At 42.1% G+C, this 21,034-nt stretch overlaps 1 long non-coding RNA gene across 1 annotated transcript; it reads right to left on the bottom strand.

Moving 5' to 3' along the window:
• Positions 1-2,526: 2,526 nt before the first annotated feature.
• Positions 2,527-19,999, bottom strand: 9530026F06Rik (RIKEN cDNA 9530026F06 gene). Its single transcript, NR_040483.1, has 5 exons — positions 19,875-19,999; positions 19,263-19,421; positions 18,202-18,435; positions 4,224-4,323; positions 2,527-2,800 (listed from the first exon to the last, which is right to left on the bottom strand). It is a non-coding gene; the product is annotated as an RIKEN cDNA 9530026F06 gene (long non-coding RNA).
• Between the last annotated feature and the right edge of the window lie 1,035 nt (positions 20,000-21,034).

Here is a 21,034-nt window from a genome sequence, read left to right as displayed (position 1 = left end):
TCAGTATGTTTTCTTTTAAATCCTTACAGATATAGTTTTTTTTTAATTAAATGAAAGCAAAATTTTTATTTTTACCCCTTTTTTATTTTTCTCCTGGAGGTAGCTGTATCCATGGGTTAATGTGATATCTTGCAGACCTTTCCTGATATATAAACACATGATGTACTTGTGTCCTTGAGGTGTAGAACCATGTCAAAGGCGGCTGTCTTTGGTATATGTTTACAAGCCCTAAAACGACGAGAGAGCAAACAGTGGGAAGTAAATGTGCACAGGCAAAGTGCATGGCTAATTTGGTTAATCAACTCTATCCTGAGTAGTATGGCCCTGGCAACACAGCCCTCTGCAAGCTCCCAGCAGGGAAGAAGGAGGGAGCTAGCATGGGGGTAATTAACTGAGTCTCACGTCTCATTGAGTTTGATCTGAGCGGCTGTCCATGGCTGAGGCCCTGATTGGAGAGGGGACCACAAGGAGCAGTTGGGGGAGCCCTGGGGCAGCAGCTGCTCTTGGCTTTAGGTTGAGTTTATGAAGAAGCAGCTGGGAGGAACCGGATTTTGGCAACAGTGACCAGGTGTAGAGTGAGGGTTTCAGAGACAGGACCTGGTGCATCCGGCCAGGTTCTGCACTGGTTCGTTCTGGCCGGAAGCTAAGTGGCACTATAGAAGCCAGACGCTGGCAAGGCGATGCTGGCAACATGGAATCCGGAGGTTTTCAGTGCAGTGGTTCGAATCCCCTTCTGGTTTTCCTTCCTGGGTACCCCAGTGACTAAACAGTGACTTTTAAATTTACTGAGTGTGATGGTTTGAATAGGTTTGACCCAGGGAGTGGCACTATCAGGAGGTGTGGCCTTGTTGGAGGAAGTGTGTCATCATGGGCTTGGGCTTTAAGACCTCACCCTAGCTCCCTGGAAGCCTGTCTTGTTTGCCTCCAGAGCTGGAACAAGATGTAGTACTCTCATCTCTTCCTACACCATGTCTGCCTGGATGCTGCCGTACCCCTAGCTTGATGATAACGGACTGAACCTCTGAACCTGTGAACAAGCCCCAATTAAATGCTGTCCTTATAAAAGTTGCCTTGGTCATGGTGTCTGTTCATAGCAGTAAAACCCTAACTAAGACGTTGAGGCTCTGTGTTTCTCTTAGGAAGGTCTATAAACCGAACACATGCATCTTAATGTGTATGATAAAAGTGCCATGTCAAATAGGTTCACTATCCTAAATGTTCGCTGTGTTTTACCTATTCAGTCTTCCCTGCCCCTCATTCCCACATCCCACAACTTTGACAACCACTGATCTTAGTTTCTTAGTAGTTTTCTCTTTTCCAAAAATGTTGCATAAGTAGAGTTGTATCATTCCCTTTGTAGGCTGGCATCCTTCACTTGGAATGTGTGTTTAAAGTTCACGTATGTTTTTTGTGAACTTGATATCTCGTTCCTTTCATTACTGTATAGTATTCCATATTCTGAGTGTTTCACCATTTAGCCATTAACCTACTGAAGGCTTCTTGTTTGGCATAATTATAAATAAAGCTGCCATCAAAATGTGCACATAGTTTTCATGCAGATATATTTTTTCAAATCAGTTGGTATGAGTCTTCTTGGAGTGCAATTGCTATTTGGTAAGGTAAAACTGCATTAGCCTTGTAAGACACAGTCAAGACATCGTCCAAGATGGTTGCCCATTTTGGATTTGCATCAACAATCGATGAGGATGCAGCATCTTCAGTGATCATTGGTACTGTTAATGCTTGGGATTTTTAATCATTTAGCTATAGGTATGTACTTGTGTTGCTTTGCTGTTTGATTTGCGTGTCCCCAATGACAAACAACTTGGGGCATCTTTTTATATGCTTATTGGCCATTTGTGTATTTTTTTTACAGTGAAGTGTCTGTGCACATCTTTTGTCCATTTTTTAATTGTGCTGTTTGCTTTCTTAATCCTGAGTTTGAAGAGGTTTTCTTATATTTTGGTTACAAGTCTTTTATCAGATATGTGATTTGCACATATTTTCCTCCCAGTCTATGGCTTTAGTTTTCCATTCTGTTAACAATATCCTCACAGAACAGATTTTAAATTTTAATACAATTCAACTTATTAAAAAAGTCAAATTTTAACAAGGCCCAATTTTCATAAAATACAAAGTAAAATTTATTTTTTCTTTCATGAACAATGAATCTTTTTTTTTTATTCAGAAACTTAATTGAACCAATGTCATGTAGAGCTCCCATCTTTTCTGCTAGCAGTTGGTTAGGTTTATGTTTCATATTTAGTCTTAGTCAAGGGTGTCCTTAGTTGCTTGTGGTACTAGGGAAGGAACCCATGGCCTTGATCATTGAGGCAGGAGTTTCTGGTTTGAACTTCATCTCTTACCATCTCATTAAAATGTATAAACTTGCAAGATTTTTGTAAAGTGGAAATTTACTTAAGCAGGCATATTTTTCTTCCTGTATCTTTGTGTTACCAATGAAATTGGTGTTCTCTCTCTCTGGTCTCATTAACTGGAAGAATTTAGAGACAAATTCAGAAAGAAGCTTGAAGACAATTTTATTACAGTAGGAAAGAAAAACTGGGCAGGCCAGCTGTAAATCTCAGCAATTGCTAAGAGACAGAGATGGAGAGGAGAGAGACAGTAAATCGTGGCTTTAAGAAAACAGGCAGGTTTGTAACAGAGGTCAGCCAAGAGTCACATGGCAGGCAAGTAACGCATGGCAGAAGGGGAAGGGAAACTTCACCAAGAGTGAGAAAAGCCGAGGTCTCCTGGAAAGCACATCCAGACTCTGGCGGTCTCGGGCTTTGACCAGTATCTGAAAGAAAAAGATAAAAGAAAAGGGGGAAAAATCCCCATTTTCTGAGTAGCTCCAAACATCAGGCAGGGCACAGTGCTGAGTGACTGCATGGAGAAGAGGTACTTGGGTAAGATAAGTATAATAATTATCTAGATAAAAAGATAATTATTCCTCCCATTGTCTTAGCATGGCTTTTAAAGAATCAGCCTTCTTGATTGGTGGTCTCTAGGTCAGATGATTGACAGGCTCAGCTGGATTAACTCTTAAAAGAGGAACCAATAGTATATGATGTTCTAATCTTTGAAGCCAATCAAAATGTCATGTATGACTCCATCCAGAGTCTGAGGTAGAGTTCATTCATTTGACTAGAAGGAAATAGTTTTCTTCTAATGGGCCTCAACAAAACCCTGATACCAGTCCTTAATGATCTCCAAGATTACTATACCATTTGGAAAATTCAGAGCCTCATCTCCCTCAAGAATGGATCTGAACAGAAAACAAATGATTATCTCCCTACAAATGCTTTGATGAGCTCAGAAAGGGCTTTTTCCTAATATGGCTTTAAGAGCGGTAGCTCAGTAATTCACCAGTCTGCTCCTTGCAGTCCTCACACATTACATACATTGATAGGCATCAAAGCCATATACAGTTCCGACAGTTTTCACTTCCGCTTGGATGGATGGAAGACTGGGGAGAAATGTCATGGAAATTGCATGGTTGGAGAGAAGTGGAGTGTAGAGGATGCAGGCAACTTTCATGTCATTAAACTCTCGTGGTCCTTGAGGTCAAGCTAGTATCACTGTAAGGACCTCAGTTCTCTCCAAGTGAGACAAGTTGCAGATTACTTATTTCCTTCTCCTCATTGGTCAAAGAGTGATTTAATTTCATTCATTCTTGGAAGAACACTACCTTAATAACAGTGTAAATGTTGATACGTATTATTCCTTCTGATTTCTAATTTTTAAATAATTGCAGTGGTAATTTTCTCCTTAAGCTAATAATGAGTTCTTTGTAATCAAAGAACAGTGTGCCTTTTCCTAACTGACTATCTGCATGGTCTTCTTAGTTTTGGATTGGTGTTTTATTGGTGTTGATAATAAGCATGTCATACAACTGAATGGTATGAACTGTGATTTATATTTTCTATCACTGTCTTAGTCAGGGTTTCTATTCTGCACAAAGCATCATGACCAAGAAGCAAGTTGGGGAGGAAAGGGTTTATTCAGCTTACACTTTGCACATAGCTGTTCACCAAAGGAAGTCAGGACTGGAACTCAAGCATGGCAGGAAGCAGGAGTTGATGAAAAAGGAATGTCATTTACTGGATTGCTTCTGCCTTGCTCAGCTTGCTTTCTTATAGAACCCAAGACTACCAGCCCAGAGATGGTACCACCCACAAGGGACCCTCCCCCCTTGATCATTAATTGAGAAAATGCCTTACAGCTGGATCTCAGGGAGGCATTTCCTCAACTGAAGCTCCTTTCTCTGTGATAACTCCAGCTGTGTCAAGTGAACACACAAAACCAGCCAGTACAATCACCCTGTCAAAAAAGAAAGAGGTGTGTTAAGGCTTCCATTTAATCTTATATTTCTACCCATTTCTCCTAGTTAGAGAAGGCTTCACTTTTTGTATTTCGATGGGATGTTAGCTGATGTATAACATTTAATGTCAATTCTATATTCACAGTGAAATATATTTTCCCGTTTAATGTTTTTAAGTTTTACCATGTTTATTATTCTTTGGGGGATTACTCTTCATGTCTTTATGCATTTCACAACCTTTTAATCATTTAACATGGCTTTGTTTTTGGTGTTTTTTTTTTTCCCCAGTATAGTCTTTGGAGAATTCACATAGACTTCTCCTCCTATTCAGTATAAATCTATTAAGTATATTGTCTTTTAATGAAGAACTTTCTCTCAAAATGTGCTTATGATCTTAATTAACAGATCTGTCCATATTATGTATGGTATCCTATTTAGTGATTTTTTAAACTCCTGTATGCCCTTCTTCCTCTCTTTCTTCTCTTTCTCTTCTCTCCCCTCTTTTCCCCTCCCTCTCTGCTTAAGGCAGCACCTTTTTTTATATCCTCAATCCTAAAACTTTAGAGGGGATTTATCCTGTTTTATAATCCACTAATTATTACTCTTGATCAACTGGAGGGCTGATATGAGATGGCTTTCCCTCTTTTTCCTTGAAGACAGTGATAAATCCACTCAGTTTCCCCCTGAGTCTTGTTGTGAGCTCAGTAAAGATCCTGGGCAGTTGTTATTGACTAACAAGGCTTGAAACCCAAGCGGATGCTCCTGCTGCCCTCAACCTTTCCTCCTGAGCTGATAAAGCGAGTGCCTCCTAAAAGTTTCTGTACACTGAAAACAGCAGAGTGAGTTCCACTTAAAGGCAGGAGTGAGCTGAGCAGCCATGGCTCAGATCCCACGTCACCCTGGGTCCAAGAAAATGACCTCCATTCTTTCTCCTCCTCCTTGGCTCCTTCCGGGATTCTCCCTCCCTTCTTCCTTCCCTCCCTCCTTCTTTCTTCTCTCCCTCCCTCCCTCCCTCTTCCTTCTTCCTCCACTACTCCTCTCCCCTCCCCATCCTTCTCGCCTCTCTCATTCTCTCTCTCTCTCTCTCTCTCTCTCTCTCTCTCTCTCTTTCTCCCCCTCCCTCCTTCTTTCCTATATCTTCTAACTTGAAAATAGGTTTTGAAGTTGGCATCCACTTTTGTAACCACATTTACAAAAATTAGTTTGGCTATCTTTCAATTCTAAATGGTTTGGTGCTTGCAGCCAATTCTTTTATTCAATCATCTCCACATTTTAAAACTTCTAGAACTTTTCTGCCCCTCTTAGGCATTACGGTTTGAGTTTCCAAGAATTTTTTTTTTCAAGAAGTTCATACAAATGACATACTTCGGAAGGACACCCTTGTTGCTTCACACACAAAATTTGTCCAGGAACAAAAGTCTTCTATGACGATTATTTCTATTTCTAACTACGTGTCTTCTATAATATTATGTTTCAAAAAGGATGAGGTAGTCTTATTTGTATTCCTTTGCACTTACACACTCTGTAAGTATACCAATATATGCATATGTGCATATGAATATACAGATATACATTCTCATGCAACCACTCATGACCAGGGAGCTCATAAATTAATCCTTTGTTCCTTCAGTTCTCAGAGTTGGCCAGGATGGGTTTCAAGTTATGTTGTGTCTTCTTCAGTGCAGCATGCACTTTTGATCTACAAAAGCACGTTCTTTTTGGGCTGAGCAAGGCGATTTCTTCCTAGGTTCAAGGTTCCCCCTCCCATTCAACCTGAACACCAAGAATCTGCTTTGTGCGCAGTCATGTGCACCATCCCAGTCTCTCTTAAGCCTGCCATTTCAATCTCTCCAGGCTTGGTGTGCAATCCGGGGAAGCTTTTCACTTCATGTCGTCCGACCCACTCCAAGCTTCACAGCCTCATTTAGAGTTTTGCCACAACATTTGGAAATTCCATTCTCCCCTTGCATTTTATGCCAAAGGCTTGATTCACATATGTAAGTCCCTTAGATTTTGGAAGATTCGACTCACGGTTTACTGCCTGATGTCTCCTTCTTGCACATTGCTATTTTCTTCCACTTCCCGTTTATCCTTTTTTTTTTTAACCCCATTTCTTTCATACTAAGCACTTTTCTTGGATTTACGGAACTTCTTGAGTGTTTGCTCATATTGAAGTGGCTGGGGACCCCAGGTGCTTGGATGTATCTGCGCTTCTCTGAAGAGCTTTGAGCACCCCCACCGGACAGATGGTGTTTTCAGTACCACGGAATGATCATAGTCTCTTGAGAGAAGATGCTGGGTTCTCTTTCCTGGATAGTAAAAGTCTACATTTGAGGAACCAGTGGGAAAAGGAATCTAAGCTTGGCAGTCAGGATGCAAACAGGGGTTTAAGTCTCATGTGTGATTCAGAGCCTGAGGGGGTCCCATTGTACCCAGGCTGAGAAAGTCACCTATCTGCAACAGGAGCAAGCCTCCCAGCTCCTTCGGGGAGAAGACTGCACAGTGGCAATACTGGAAGTAGGGTAGACGCAGACAGAGACCTGTCACATCTTAGTTTTATGAAACCTCTTAACATTTTATCTTGCTTTTCTTCTCTTTCTTTTAGAAACACTGGTATTAACCCTTGACTCTGTTTCAGAAATATCTTTCTCCTTGTCTCCTTCAGGATTTTGCTTTTTTCATACATATCTATTAAATATCTTTCTCCATGTATGTGTATGTATCTGTCTATATTTGTGTATGTGTGTGTGTATATATACGTTATAATATGTAATATATACACGTATATATATATAGTCTATCATGTTCTATCTATCTATCTGTCTATCTATCTATCTATCTATCTATCTATCATCTTTCATGTATTTATCTGTGCTGGCTCATTTTATGACAACTTGCCTCAGGCTAGAGTCATTTGAAAGATGGGAAGCCATCTTGATAAAATGGCTCCACAAGATCAGCCTCTAGGCAAGCCTGTAGTGTTTTGTTTTGTTTTTTTTTTTTTTTGTTGTTGTTTTGTTAACTTAATTATTGATGTGGGCAGGCCCATCCCATTGTGGATGGTGACATCCCTGGTTTGGTGGTCCTAGATTCTATAGGAAATCAGGCTGAGCACCCCTCCATGGCCTCTGCATCAGCTCTTGCCTCCTGGTCCCTGCCCTGCTTGAGTTCCAGTCCTGACTTCCTTCAGTGACCATCTATGATATGGAAATGTAAGCCTAATGATCCCTTTTCTCTCTGATTTGCCTTTGGTCATGGTATTTTGTCACCACAACAATAACCCCAAGACACCATTTATCTGATTTTCAGCTTCAAAGTTTTGCTTCATTTGTTTTTTTTTTTTTTTTTTTTTCCTTCTATTTCCCTTAAGAATGCAGGGAATATCTAAACAAATTAGACATGCTTATTTTAGGCTTCCTTGTTTCCAAAATGTCCCATTCAGTTATGGTTTAGATTCTGTTTTAACCTCACCTTTTAGTCTCTTAGATTCTTTGTTGACTATGTATAACCTCACCTTTTGCCCAGTTTTGTTTTGTTTTGTTTTTCCTCCCTCGGCTCCTGTTTTGTAATGGCCTGTCTTCTCACATTTGTCCAGAGCTTCCCAATGGTTTCCTAATCTTATCTCTGAATCTTGTTCTAAGTCAGATTTTGGAGATGAGTTCCTCTTTTGAGTTTATACTTCTTCATACATTTATAGTGTCCAGACTCCCTACAGGATGCACATAAATACACAAAGTTCTCTGATGGTTGAATTCTCTCCTTAGATGTCAAGATGAATGGAAGGGTGATATACACAGCACTAATCAAACTACCTAGATGTTAGTTTCTTTCATCTGTCTATAATCTCACTGCTTTTGGGCTAGCCTGGACTATACAGCGAGACTTTATATCAAAAGAGAGGGAGATGAATATCTTTTCTAATTAAGTCATGCAAACATCTTTCTCTTGGTAAGACCTTGTCTGAAAGCTGGGTAGGGAGTTATCATTCAGTTCCCCTGTTAATTTGCACCAAGGGTTGGGGCAAAGCTTATGGGTAGAGCACTTACCTTTATTGTGTGTAAGACTCTAGGTTTAATTTCTAGAACCTCAAAAAGAAAACAACCAACACAACAAATACTGCATCACATTTTTCCACTTCCTGCCCGGACTTTACTGTCCATTCCTAGTTAGTCACCAGAAATATGTTTGAGGATGGAATTTAAAGTCTATCATTCCTTCCCAACCTAGCTTATAGTTGTTCAGTCATATCCAAGTGATAGCTAGCTGGCTGGATGCAAATCAAGGTAATAAACTTTCTTAAAACATTATGAAATAGTTTGCAATTTTTTGGTGGGGGTAATTCCATCCTATATAGTCCTTCTATTTGTTTGTTGTATATTTATTTGGCTTTTCAAGACAAGGTTTCTCTGTATAGATCTTGCTGCCCTAGAACTCACTCTGTATATCAAGCTAACCAAGAACTCAGTGATCTGCCTGCCTCTGCCTCCCTAGTGCTGAATTAAAGGAGTTCATTAGTTCATTACTTGGGTTGGATCTTATAGTTCTAAAACCCAAACTTTCTATATGATAACATCATATGGTCCTGTCACACATCAAAGATTGAACAAACCTGTGATACCTATCCCTGGGGGGCAAGTGGGCCTTGCCACCAGACAGAAGAACTGGTAATGTTGAAGCAGGTTCAAAAACCCCGGGCAATCCCAGAATTAAGAACAGCAGGTGTGGAACCAGTTCCTTGCCAAGGTCCACACGTCTCAGAGCACGTAACTATGACACTCCACCGAGAGGAATATGACAGTCAGTCGCATAGCATTAAATCCTGGAGTTCGAAGGGCGTGGTGGTGCAAGCCTCTAATCCCAGCACTCAGGAGGCAGAAGCAGGCAGATTTCTGAGTTCGAGGCCAGCCTGATCTACAAAGTGAGTTCCAGGACAGCCAGGGCTACACAGAGAAACCCTGTCTCAAAAAAACAAAACAAAACAAAACAAAACAAACAAACAAAAATCTTGGAGTTCTCCATGTTAATCAGGTATCTAGATATCTAGATAGGCCCTGAGTATTTTAGCCAATGAGCTTCCTTTCTTAGGCATTCCTTCTCATAAAAGGTATTCAATTCCTGGTTCACCCTGAAGAAGATGGATACATTCACACCCACCATAAAATAAAGCAGTCTGGACAAGCAAGGACCATCTCCTTCATCAAGGATTGCCACAGGCTGCGCCTAAAACTCCCTCTTTCAGACCCTCTATACTCTCTGCCCTCACTCAAACCAAACTGGATTTCTGTAGTAACACAGGAAACTGAGGCACATATCTGGCCTACCATTAGGTAAGCTCGTGATCTGCATTTTCTTGAACTTCTTTACTTCAAAATCCACTGAAAATTTTCACACTTAATTTTTTCTCTAAATTCTTCTTACAAAATTTTATTTTATTTCATTTTGACATGTTATTTGTATTTTTTTGCAACGAATCATCCATCTTTAGCCCTTTTGAAATAAGGCCAAGTCCAGAAACGAATTAATAAGGTACTTATGTTTTTATACCCTTGTACTACATTAAACTTAAGGGTAGAGACTCTGTCTTGTCAGTCTTTATAGATCCTGAGTGTTTCCATGTATGCAGGAGCACCCAGAAGTGTTCTTGGAATTGAAACTGATTCATCCCTTGGGCTGTTTCATGTCAGTGATTCTCTGAATGTGGTCTTTTCGATTTTCTAAGGCATTTTAGGAATACAGGTATCAACCAACTGGCTATATATAAACAGATAGATAATAGGAAACCAGTCATGACTAGTCTTGTGGTTGAATATGTGAATTCTCAGACTAGCCTGAAAGTATTATATTAAGCAAATACTTAAAAGCATTGATTTTATTTGACTAAATAGAAGCTCAGCCAAGCCAGACACAGCTGCCAGAGTCACACTGGGCCACAACAGCTGGAGACAGACGTAGGAAACTAGAAATTACTCAGTTACAGCCCCTCCAAACCATGTCTGACATGCTATTTATCTTCTCCCACTGAAACTCTCTCTTTCTAAATAAATGGGGGTGGGTGATAGCTAGGGGGTTGTTTACCTTCTACTGAACAAACACGTTTGAATTAGGAATTAGAATCAGTGAGTTTCAAATGATGAACGTGCTTACCCTGGCATTACTCAGAAAATGGGAAAAATAAATTTGATTACTACTTGGAAGGACTCATTGGTTTGAAAAGCAGTGGGGACTTAATTGCAGGTCTAAGGCAGCACAACCAACGTTTTTCTTCAGTACAAGCTGGGACCTTTCTCGGGGAAATTGGTGGGAACTGGATTCCCTCAGAGGGCGCTGTGGTTTACAGTAAGTCATGGGAGAAGGAGAGCAGGCTGGAACCTGCAGTGTTCCCTTTAATGATAGGGTGATGTCATATTTTTCATGGGCCCCAAGATTATTACCTGACATTTTGCTGAATGTGTTTACTGTCTTAGAGGGTCTCTAGGCACATCCTTTTCCTCTTTGGGATATGCTAGGGGAAGAGGAGCTATGAAGTGAGTGAAGATTTCTATTTCTTAGGCAGAGTAACAGCTGCCCTTGATGTGGCATATTCTTTTGGAATAACACATAACAACATAACGCAGTTTGCTTGAAATTCTAATTAAAATGAAGTACTTCTCTCCTGCCTCAGCCAAATGGAGATTCTGGAACAAGACTTAGAAACAGAAAGGACTCATTTCAACAGCACACATAGCCTGCAAAATCAGAGTCCCTAGGCAACAAAGCTAACATTGGAATTTTGGGTATTGGTGTGACTGTTGGTCACACCATCCACTTAAAGCATATGGGCACATGTGAATGATGTGTGTGTGTGTGTGTGTGTGTGTGTGTGCAGCTTATAGAAGGCCTCTGAATAACATTCACATAACAGTAACAACATGTTAGTATCAATGTGCACTCTAACACACCAGAAGTTTCCTATAATGCTAGCCTCCAGTTACATGGCAGTCTGACCTTTTAGATAAAATCATCTTATGATCAGGTTCATTTGTTATTTCAGAAATGACCAATCTGGCTGAGGCCCAAAGTTCACCAGTAACCTATTGTTTGTCAATAGAATCCTATTAACAGAAGTTGGCACTCCTTCTCTTTGAATAGTTCTGTGTGATCCTGATTGCATTCAAAAACCAAATTCTGTAAGAAATCAAAAGGCAAAAAAAATATGCAGATGTTCATGGTCAACTCAGATCAGAAAGGATTTGTTATGGACACACATTGTGATATACCAAAAATTGATATTACACTTGTTTGCTTACAGTGATAGCTCTTTTAAAATGCTAAACGCCAAGTGGTTTCATTACCCACCACATTCTGGATGCAACATTACCTCCGCACACTGCACAGAGGAAGCACCTTCAGAAGAGTCCCATAAGTTGTCCCAGAGTCATGAAGGTAACAGTGGCAGTAAGGACTTGACCTCAGGCTGCCTATTCCAGACTCTGGGCTTTTAATACCAATACAGAGAGTCAGCATGGATATAAGACTCACTCTGGGTGTAACATTCAGTGCCCTGTGGCTTTCTGTCTTCACATTTCCTTCCTTGGGTTGATACTGTAATTAACCTTTATCACAGGTGAGGTAGACTCGATCAGGGCTTCTGGCATTCCCAGGGTCACCGATTAGTTAAACAGGAGGGCGGAGTGAAGCCAGGGACTGTCCTCACTAGAGTGCCCTCCTCTCTCTACACAACACCACCCCAAACATGTAGCAAGGCTTTCAATACCTCTGCAGTAAGTCTACCCAGGCAGTTCTTTGTTAGGCTTCGAATTCGGCATTGTTTTTATATCTTTCTTATTAAAACCACAAAAATCTACTTAGAAAAGAAAACAAGGAAGCTTCCCAAATGTATTCTTTTATATCTGACTCTGCTTCTCTTTTGTGGCTGGCGGCTGGCAGCTGGTAGCTGAAAGAATTAAATAGGTAAGATAGGCTTAGGGCAATGGGGGATATTACTGGACATAGAGATTTGGAAACTATTCTCATTTATAAGTCCCAGGTGGTTTCTTGGCAATAAATGAATGGTCCTGCCTTAGCTATTACTTAGGCCGATATGACAGATATTTCTATCTGAGTCCGGGTGATCAGGTGTATGAACAGGGTTGCTATAACATGAGAAAGCTAGGAAATCGAATAAGGCGAATTAATTTAAAAATAACTATGGTCTCAGAAGGGCCCCCAGAAGGTCAATGGGTGCCAGAAGTCATACCACATGTAAAGCTAAGAAACTGACAAAGAACCAACTGTACAGATAGAGAGGCTGTAGGAGAAGGGACAGAGGAAGGCAGAGAGTACGTGATAAATGAGACTGGACACTGACATCAGAGTGTGTCCGGGAATGCCATTTCATCTTAGTAGTAACCTGGAAGGATAGAACTAGTAAGGCATAACTCCTTGTATGAGCCCCCTCATCATGCAAATCAGTCCACAGTAAGCAAGGTCTACATACTCTGTGCTGCTTGCTTCTCAAGAGAAAGTGCATATGTAGACCAAAGGCTGAAGAAGCTAATGTAATTAAATAAAGCAGAAATGCTGGTGAGATTGCAACCAAGGAAATGCAACTTGGGTATGTATACATAGACAAGTGTCATGATAAATATATACACATATAGATATTCATACATTCATCTGGAAGTATCACTTCTCTTTCTAGAGACCATTGTTGCATTCTATCAAGTTACAGAAATTATTCAGACCCAATAATAATTATGCCTTATCAGGAACCAACTACCCAACAAGTGTCTTTAAGATGCCACACTATCTTTCCAGCAGCCCACAAAGAACACAGTACTTTCCTGATTTAATGGAAGAAACTGAAACTTAGTGTACCAAGAGCTAAGTGTCAGAACAACCTGAGGCAGGAACTCAAGTTTGCTTGGTGCCAAAGTCCTAAGCTTGCCATCTGTGGGAGGATTTTTTCAGAAGAATGCCCTGTCTCTGCGTGAGCGAAAGTACGGAGGATTCAACCCTCTCATTGTGGAGCCCCACACGCTTCGCAGAGCTCAGCTTGCACGTGAGTACCAGAGGGTTCAGAGTGATGGCGAGTTCATGAAACTGCTGTAGACTAATACTTAAGCACACCGTGATTGATCTGTAACAAAGAGCATTGGGCAGCTCTCAGAAGAGCAGGGGTATATGAACTGATTTAAAACAAAAAAATAAAAAAAAAAACAAAAAACCACAAAACTGTACTTAATGGACATAGCCAGTTGCAAACCAGTATTATGATACAGTAACATTTGTGTCTTTAAAGATCTATACACAAACATATGTATACTATAAAATCATAAGAAATGATGGAGAAGAGGATGCTTAGAAAAACTGGGGATAGAGAGAGAAGTAAGAATGAGGGAAATGGGCCGGGCAGTGGTGGCACATGACTTTTTTTTTTCTAAATTGGATATTTTCTTTATTTACATTACAAATGTTATCCCCTTTCCTAGTTTCCTTTCAGAAAATCCCCTATACACTCCCCCCTCACCTGCTCCCCAACCCATCCACTACTGCTTCCTGGCCCTGGCATTCCACTACACTGGGGCATAGAACCTTCACAAGACCAAGGTCCTCTCCTCCCATTGATGGCCAAGTAGGCCATTCCCTGCTACATATGCAGCTAGAGACAGGAGTCCCACCATGTGTTTTCTTTGATTGGTGATTTAGTCCCAGGGAGCTCTGGGGGTACTGGTTAGTTCAGATTGTTGTTCCTCCTATGGGGCTGCAAACCCCTTCGGCTCCTTGGGTACTTTCTCTAGCTCCTTCTTTGGGGACCCTGTGCTCCATCCAATGGATGACTGTGAGCATCCACTTCTGCTTTTGCCAGGCACTGGCATAGCCTCTCAGGAGACAGCTATATCGGGCGCCTGTCAGGAAAATCTTGTTGGCATCTGCCATAGTGTCTGGGTTTGGTGGTTGTTTATGGAATGGATCCCCAGGTGGGGCAGTCTCTGGATAGCCATTCCTTCAGGCTCTGTTCCAAACTTTGTCTCCGTAGCTCCTTCCATGGGTATTTTGTTCCCCCTTCTCAGAAGGACCAAAGTATCCACACTTTGGTCTTCCTTCTTCTTGAGTTTCATATCTTTTGCAAATTGTATCTTGGGTATTCTGGGCTAATATCCACTTATCAGTGAGTGCATATCATGCGTGTTCTTTTGTGATTGGGTTACCTCACTCAGGATGATATCCTTCAGATTCATCCATTTGCCTAAGAAATTCATAAATTCATTGTTTTTAATAGCTGAGTAGAACTCCATTGTGTAAATGTACCACATTTTCTGTATCCATTCCTCTGTTGAGGGACATCTGGGTTCTTTCCAGCTTCTGGCTATTATAAATAAGGCTGCTATGAACATAGTGGAGCATGTGTCCTTCTTACCAGTTGGAACATCTTCTGCATATATGCCCAGGAGTGGTATTGCTGGATCTTCCTGTAGAACTATGTCCAATTTTCTGAGGAACCACCAAACTGATTTTCAGAGTGGTTGTACCAGCTTGCAATCCCACCAACAATGGAGGAGTGTTCCTCTTTCTCCACATCCTCGCCAGCATCTACTGTCACCTGAATTTTTGATCTTAGCCATTCTGACTGGTGTGAGGTAGAATCTCAGGGTTGTTTTGACTTGCATTTCCCTGATGATTAAGGATGTTGAACACTTTTTTTTTTTTTTTTTTTTGGTGCTGCTAAGCCATTTGGTATTCCTCAATTGAGAACTCTTTGTTTAGCTCTGTACCCCATTTTTAATAGGGTTATTTGGTTCTCTGGAGTCCAACTTCTTGAGTTCTTTATATATATTAGATATTAACCCCCTATCATATTTAGGGTTGGTAAAGATCTTTTCCCAATCTGTTTGTTGCCCTTTTGTCTTATTAACAGTGTCCTTTGCCTTACAGAAGCTTTGCAATTTTATGAGGTCTCATTTGTTGATTCTTGATCTTACAGCACAAGCCGTTGGTTCAGGAATTTTTCCCTCTGTTCTCATATCTTTGAGGCTCTTCCCTACTTTCTCCTCTATAAGTTTCAATGTTTCTGATTTTTTTTCAATTTTTATCAGATATTTTCCTCATTTATATTTCAAACATTATCCCCTATCCCCTCCCCCCACCCTGTTCCCCTACTCACCCACTCCCACTTCTTGGCCCTGGTGTCCCCCTGTACTGGGGCATATAAAGTTTGCAAAACCAAGGGACCTCTCTTCCCATTGATGGCTGACTAGGTCATCTTCTGCTATATATGCAGCTAGAGACAGTGTCTCTGGTTTTATGTGGAGTTCCTTGATCCACTTGGACTTGAGCTTTGTACAAGGAGATAAGAATGGATCAATTTGCATTCTTCTACCTCCTAACTGCCAGTTGAGCCAGCACCATTTGTTGAAAATGCTGTCTTTTTTCCACTGGATGGTTTTAGCTCCTTTGTCAAAGATTAAGTGACCATAGGTGTGTGGGTTCATTTGGGAAGCAGAGGCAGGCAGATCTCTGAGGACAGCCTGGTCTACAGAATGTGTTCCAGGGCAGCCAGGGCTACACAGAGAAATCCTTTCTCGGGAAGAAAAGAGAGAGAGAGAGAGGGAGAGAGAAAGAGAGAGAGACAGAGAGAGAAAGAGAGAGAGACTGAAATTTTGCTCTATGATTAAAGAATAAATTCCTATAAATATTCAAAATCTTCATAGTCATTATGCTCTTATGTGACAGAAGATTTTAGTTTTTGGCCACTGTAGTCATCTGGCAAAATGTGCTTATATGTTCATTAAATTTTTAAGATTTAATTATACAAATTATCTTCTTTTTTAGGAGTTTGCTGGACTCTTTTCAACCTTCTCCCCCCCCCCCCCTTGCAACTGTTAGCCAGTGACTATCCTTTGAGTGTATCTCAACCCCAGGTAGTTTATATTGATAACGATTTCAGATAAATGTCTTGTAATGGAAGAGAAGCATCAAGCAACAGAAGTCAGCAATCTGAGGTCTCCACAAAGTAAACATGTCACTTGGGACATCTTGATGATACTTCTAGTGAGGTAAGAGCAAGCAAGATGTGCAATGACAGAGACTCTGAGACATCAGCCAGAAAGAATATCCAGAGTTCACCGTGATTCCCAAGGCACCTCTCTGTTCTCAAAGTTAAGAAGAAGGAACAGGTAGATTGATTTTTCCAGAAGAAATGACATGCACTAGACTATACCCACCTGGATGTTTAGAATCCATCTTAATGGACACTCAATCTGCTGGTAGAGATTTGGACTCTGGATTTGTCTTCTGGCCAGGAAAGATTTACCCTCATTTAGCTAGTTCCCGTCGCTCCAGTAAGGAGGCAGGGCCAGAGTTAGAGGTACAATCTGTGTTAGATGCCAACTTGACAGCATCTACAATTACCTAAGAGACAAACGTCTGGGTATATCTATCAGGAAGTTTCAAGATTGGGATAATTGAGGCAGGAGGAGCTACCCTATCCATCGGTGGTACTATTTCATAGGCTGGGGTCTTGAACTGGACAAATAGGGTAGAAAATGAGTCAAATGCTCACATCTATTGCTCTCTGCTCCCTTGCGGTGGTGGATCCATTAGGAAGGAGCAGACAACTCATCCTCCCACTGCACTGCTGTCCTCACTAGGATGGAGTCTCCGACCTCCCTTTCCTTACGTTACCTTTGTTGAGAGATTTGTTAAAGCAAGCAGGCAACACTAAAGCTGTGGGACAAAGAAAGTTGTGCCATTTTGTACTGACAAAGGGAGGGAAAGGAAGCCTTTTCTAGTCATATGAACAGCTGACTTCAGATCTCTTGTAGTGTTATCCAAGTGACAACCCAAATTTCCAAAGCTATAGCTGAAATTCCCAGGCAGCCCGAGCGACTGTCTCATTATTCTGATAGTGCCAATGTGGCCTTTCATAACACACTGTCATTGTCATACTTGTCCTGGGAGCATCAGACAATGATGGCCATTAGTTTGCATTTTTGAAAACATGTCTGGCTATCTGACAAGTTTTACATACAAATTAAAATAATCACAAGATTCTGGCTGGTGGCGTGTCCCACAATTGTCCAGGGTGATATTATAGCCATGATGGCATTCCCCCCTGTTAGTTCCTAAAGTTATGGAACAACAACAAAAAATATCTGTCACAATAGTTCCTTTGGCTTGACAATGTAGAATCTTTGGTCACAAGCAAACACAGTACGCCATTTCAGATATGCATCTGCCACTTCAGATACATGTCTGTCACAAGTAAAGGAGTGATTAGGTTCGGGGGACTAAAGACTTAAAACTCATTCCTCACAGTCCTGATGCATCGTGCTTATTACCCCCTGATTTTGGCTTTTGTATGGTTTGCTAATTATACTTCCTCCTAATCTGCAATTATCAATTTGCCCATCCTGTTTTACTTTATCCTATTATCCATGCAAGCAACGTCTGTTTAAGATTATTATCTCGTAGAGAGCCACCATCAGCCATATTTTTACACTGTGTGCCCGAGTGCCAGAAGGAGAGTCACTGAGGAGAAAACGGGGACGGGATTGAGCACCATGGGCAGTGGCTCCAGCGGTTGACATCACTCTCCTGCCAATCCAGAGGAGATGGCCCAGGAACTGCAGAGAGGTGAAGACCCAAAAAGACATCTAGCAGAAGGTCAGGCCTTAGGGGACCAGGAGCATCTTGGGTTGGATTGTAAGACAGGATGCTGTCAAGCACCTTTCAACCATAGCTGCTGGCCTCCGCCACGGGGCCTGGGCCGGGCTGCTCTTATCTGCATTGTGCAGTGCTCTATGGCGTGCCTTGCACCCGGGGTTTGTTAAAATAACTATGATGATGGTAAATACAGATTAAAATAAAGTGTGGAGAAGCCGAGCCTATTAACTCACCTTGAGGTCTCAGGCCTGGTGGAGAATCCAGGCAGAACAAATGGCGCCACGATGCTCCAAGCCAAAAGCCCCCAGTGGGAAGACTGTGGGATCAGCATGAGCGGAGGAATTAACCACGCACTCCCTTTAATGTTCATCAGAACCGAACGCTGCCAATTTACAGCACTTCAGCACTTCGGGGCCTCTTAGAGTCTTTCCAATTATGCTAGTTGGGAGGTGACTGGCCCGTGGTCCCTGTGGTGAGATTGTGGAAGCAGAACTGAGCACCAGAGTCCTGGGGTTCCAATGTGCCAGTCCTAATGAAGCCGCATTGTTCAGCCCATTCTTCTGCCCACAACCCCTGCACCCGATTAGCATTTCCTCTGCTGGGTTTCCCCCGAACTCAAACTGGAGAGAAGGAATGGACCGTTCGCACAGCCAACTCCGGGAGCAGAGTGTGCGGAGCCTTATATTTCTAGTTAAAAAGCAATAAATCTTAAGTCAGGTAATGAATTCCATTCTGAGTAATTTCATTATGGATGTCTATTCAGAGGTTCTACAACACAGGCAGGGTGACTGGAAAACCTGCTCTAATGTGCTGGCTTTTTTCCTTGTGCCAAATTAATGGTGAAGGCCTTTGAAGGGATGCTTCATTTAGGCTTTCTTATTATCAAAAATATTCTACAAGCTGGAGCCGGGGCCTGAGTGCAGTTGTATTGCAGAGGGAGATCTTAATCTTGGATCGATGGCTGGCAGAAGTCCACTACTAAGGGAGCCCTGCGCTCTGCAATGCAGACTTCCACCCCAGGCCTGGCAGCTCTCTGTTGGGGTCTAGAAGGGAAGCATTCGGGAGGAAGGTCTGGGGAGTGATGCTAACAAGCAGACTTCCTCTGTGGGGTTTCTTTTAGTAAGTCCTGCAGGACCAAGATGATTTATATGCGTTTGGGTCCATGTCCTTCTCTCCGGCTCAAACTCTGTCTTCCACGTTTTCTTGCCATGATGTTATATTCCCACTCTAGAACCTTAAATTGTCCTCCCTGGGATTCAGTGTGCTTCCCTACCTTAACACACACGTTCCTCACCTGGTCTCTTGACCCGCGCTTCTGATTCAGTAGCTGCGAGGTGCCGGGTCCCAGACTCTGCTAATGTAATAAGTCCCAAGCTAGACCACACTTGGAGTTGGAAGGCCTGAGAATACACCAGTGCTCAAACTTGGACTTGCCTGAGAATCACCAAAGGGTCTGTTAAAACAGAGATTCTGAGCCTCACCCTGAGTTTCTGACTCTATGAGTCTGGGAACCCGACCAAGATTTGCATTTCCCATCAGTTCCCACCGATGCTAAAGCTGCCTCCCGGTCGGTCGAGGCTGCTCACTTGAGAACCGTGGCTCCCGAGTGATAGATCTCAGTGTTGCCTGCGCATACCTATCAACCAAATAAACATGAGAAGATAGACATAAATTCCTAGCTCCAGCCCAGCCCTAATGAAAACAGAATTCGGAGTTGGAGTCTCCTCTGCTGCGGCACTCATGATATGTTACGATGGAGAGAGAGCCGCATTGCTCTGAACCATGGCTGCAGCATAGCTTCTCTATGGACAGATGGGAAAACAGGTCTAGGCACTCTTCCTCTAGTGTGCATGGTACTGTCCTATCCCAGAACTTGGGTTAAACAGGTTCTTTTTATTCAGATTACCTCCTCTGTGCTCTGTCAACACCGCCTCTACCGCCATCTATTTCCTGGTTCATCTCACCCCGCACTGAGGTTTCCTGAGCAGCTGGGTGCTGTCCATTCTGAGCGTCCTCTAGACAGTGTTTCTTAATTCCAGGAGTGACTTGCATTCCGACCTCCCTTCCTCGCCCCTCCCTCCTTCAGTTCCCTGTCCTTTTGAACAACCCTTGCAAGACCCGTGTCTGCACTAGGCTTGCTGGTCATGCTTTGTGAGTTAGGTCTTGCTCATTCCGCAGGCACCCTTCAAAGCTTTGGGGTCCATTTCACCCCCTGTCAGCAAGTCCTGTTCTCATATCAATGGAATTGTTCTGTTTGTTACTCTGTGGTCCTGGACATGTGCCTTCTTCATCTCTCCTACTCACAGGCTGTCTGAGTGTAGGGATTAGATCATGCACATCTGTATCTGAGTGTAGGGATTAGATCATGCACATCTGTATACGCCTGCACCTTTCACCTCGACACAGGTGCTCACTTTTTAAAAATGAGGCCCATGGAAAACGCAGCAGCACTGCAGTCACCTGCAAACTGGCCTACGTTGCAGACTCTCAGTCTCCACCCACATCCATGAATCAGCATCTACATTTTAACAAGAGGTGTGAGAAGCTGTGCACTCTAGGGGAAAACGGCAAAATAGTTAAGAGAAATGGCTTCTGGTCTAGACCTTGAGGCTTGGGATGTTGGAGTGAGTATCAACACCATCTCTCCACATCTCCAGTGGGAATAAATACAACTAATAAAAGTCTCCTTATCCAGGAGCATTAGCGAAGAAAAGAAAATGTAAGTAAACCCCTCAGAACATTGAAGCACTCAATAATGCAACATCAGCTATCATTGCCCAATTAAAAGTGGTTAACTTTAATTGAATTCTAACTGCTACCTACAATAGACAAGAAAAATGAATCACGGCTCTGCATGGATTTCAGAAACATGAAATGTCAAAGGTAATAAATAAAAATATTAAAAGCCCTTTAGCAATCATTAAGGAGAATACCGAATAATTCCTGTATCAAGCCGTAAGCGCTCCGGTGCGGTGAAACCTTTAAAATAACCATCCCCCAGTTTTTTGCTGTGTCACTAGCTTTTCTTCTCCTGTGCAGTCTTTTCGGGCTGCTTTATTCTGCTCC

The sequence above is a fragment of the Mus musculus genome, chromosome 1 (genome assembly GCF_000001635.26).
Source record: "Mus musculus strain C57BL/6J chromosome 1, GRCm38.p6 C57BL/6J".
NCBI classification, from domain to species: Eukaryota; Metazoa; Chordata; class Mammalia; order Rodentia; family Muridae; genus Mus; species Mus musculus.
Note: the sequence above shows the minus strand (reverse complement) of the source record. Positions and strands in the feature narration are given on the sequence as shown.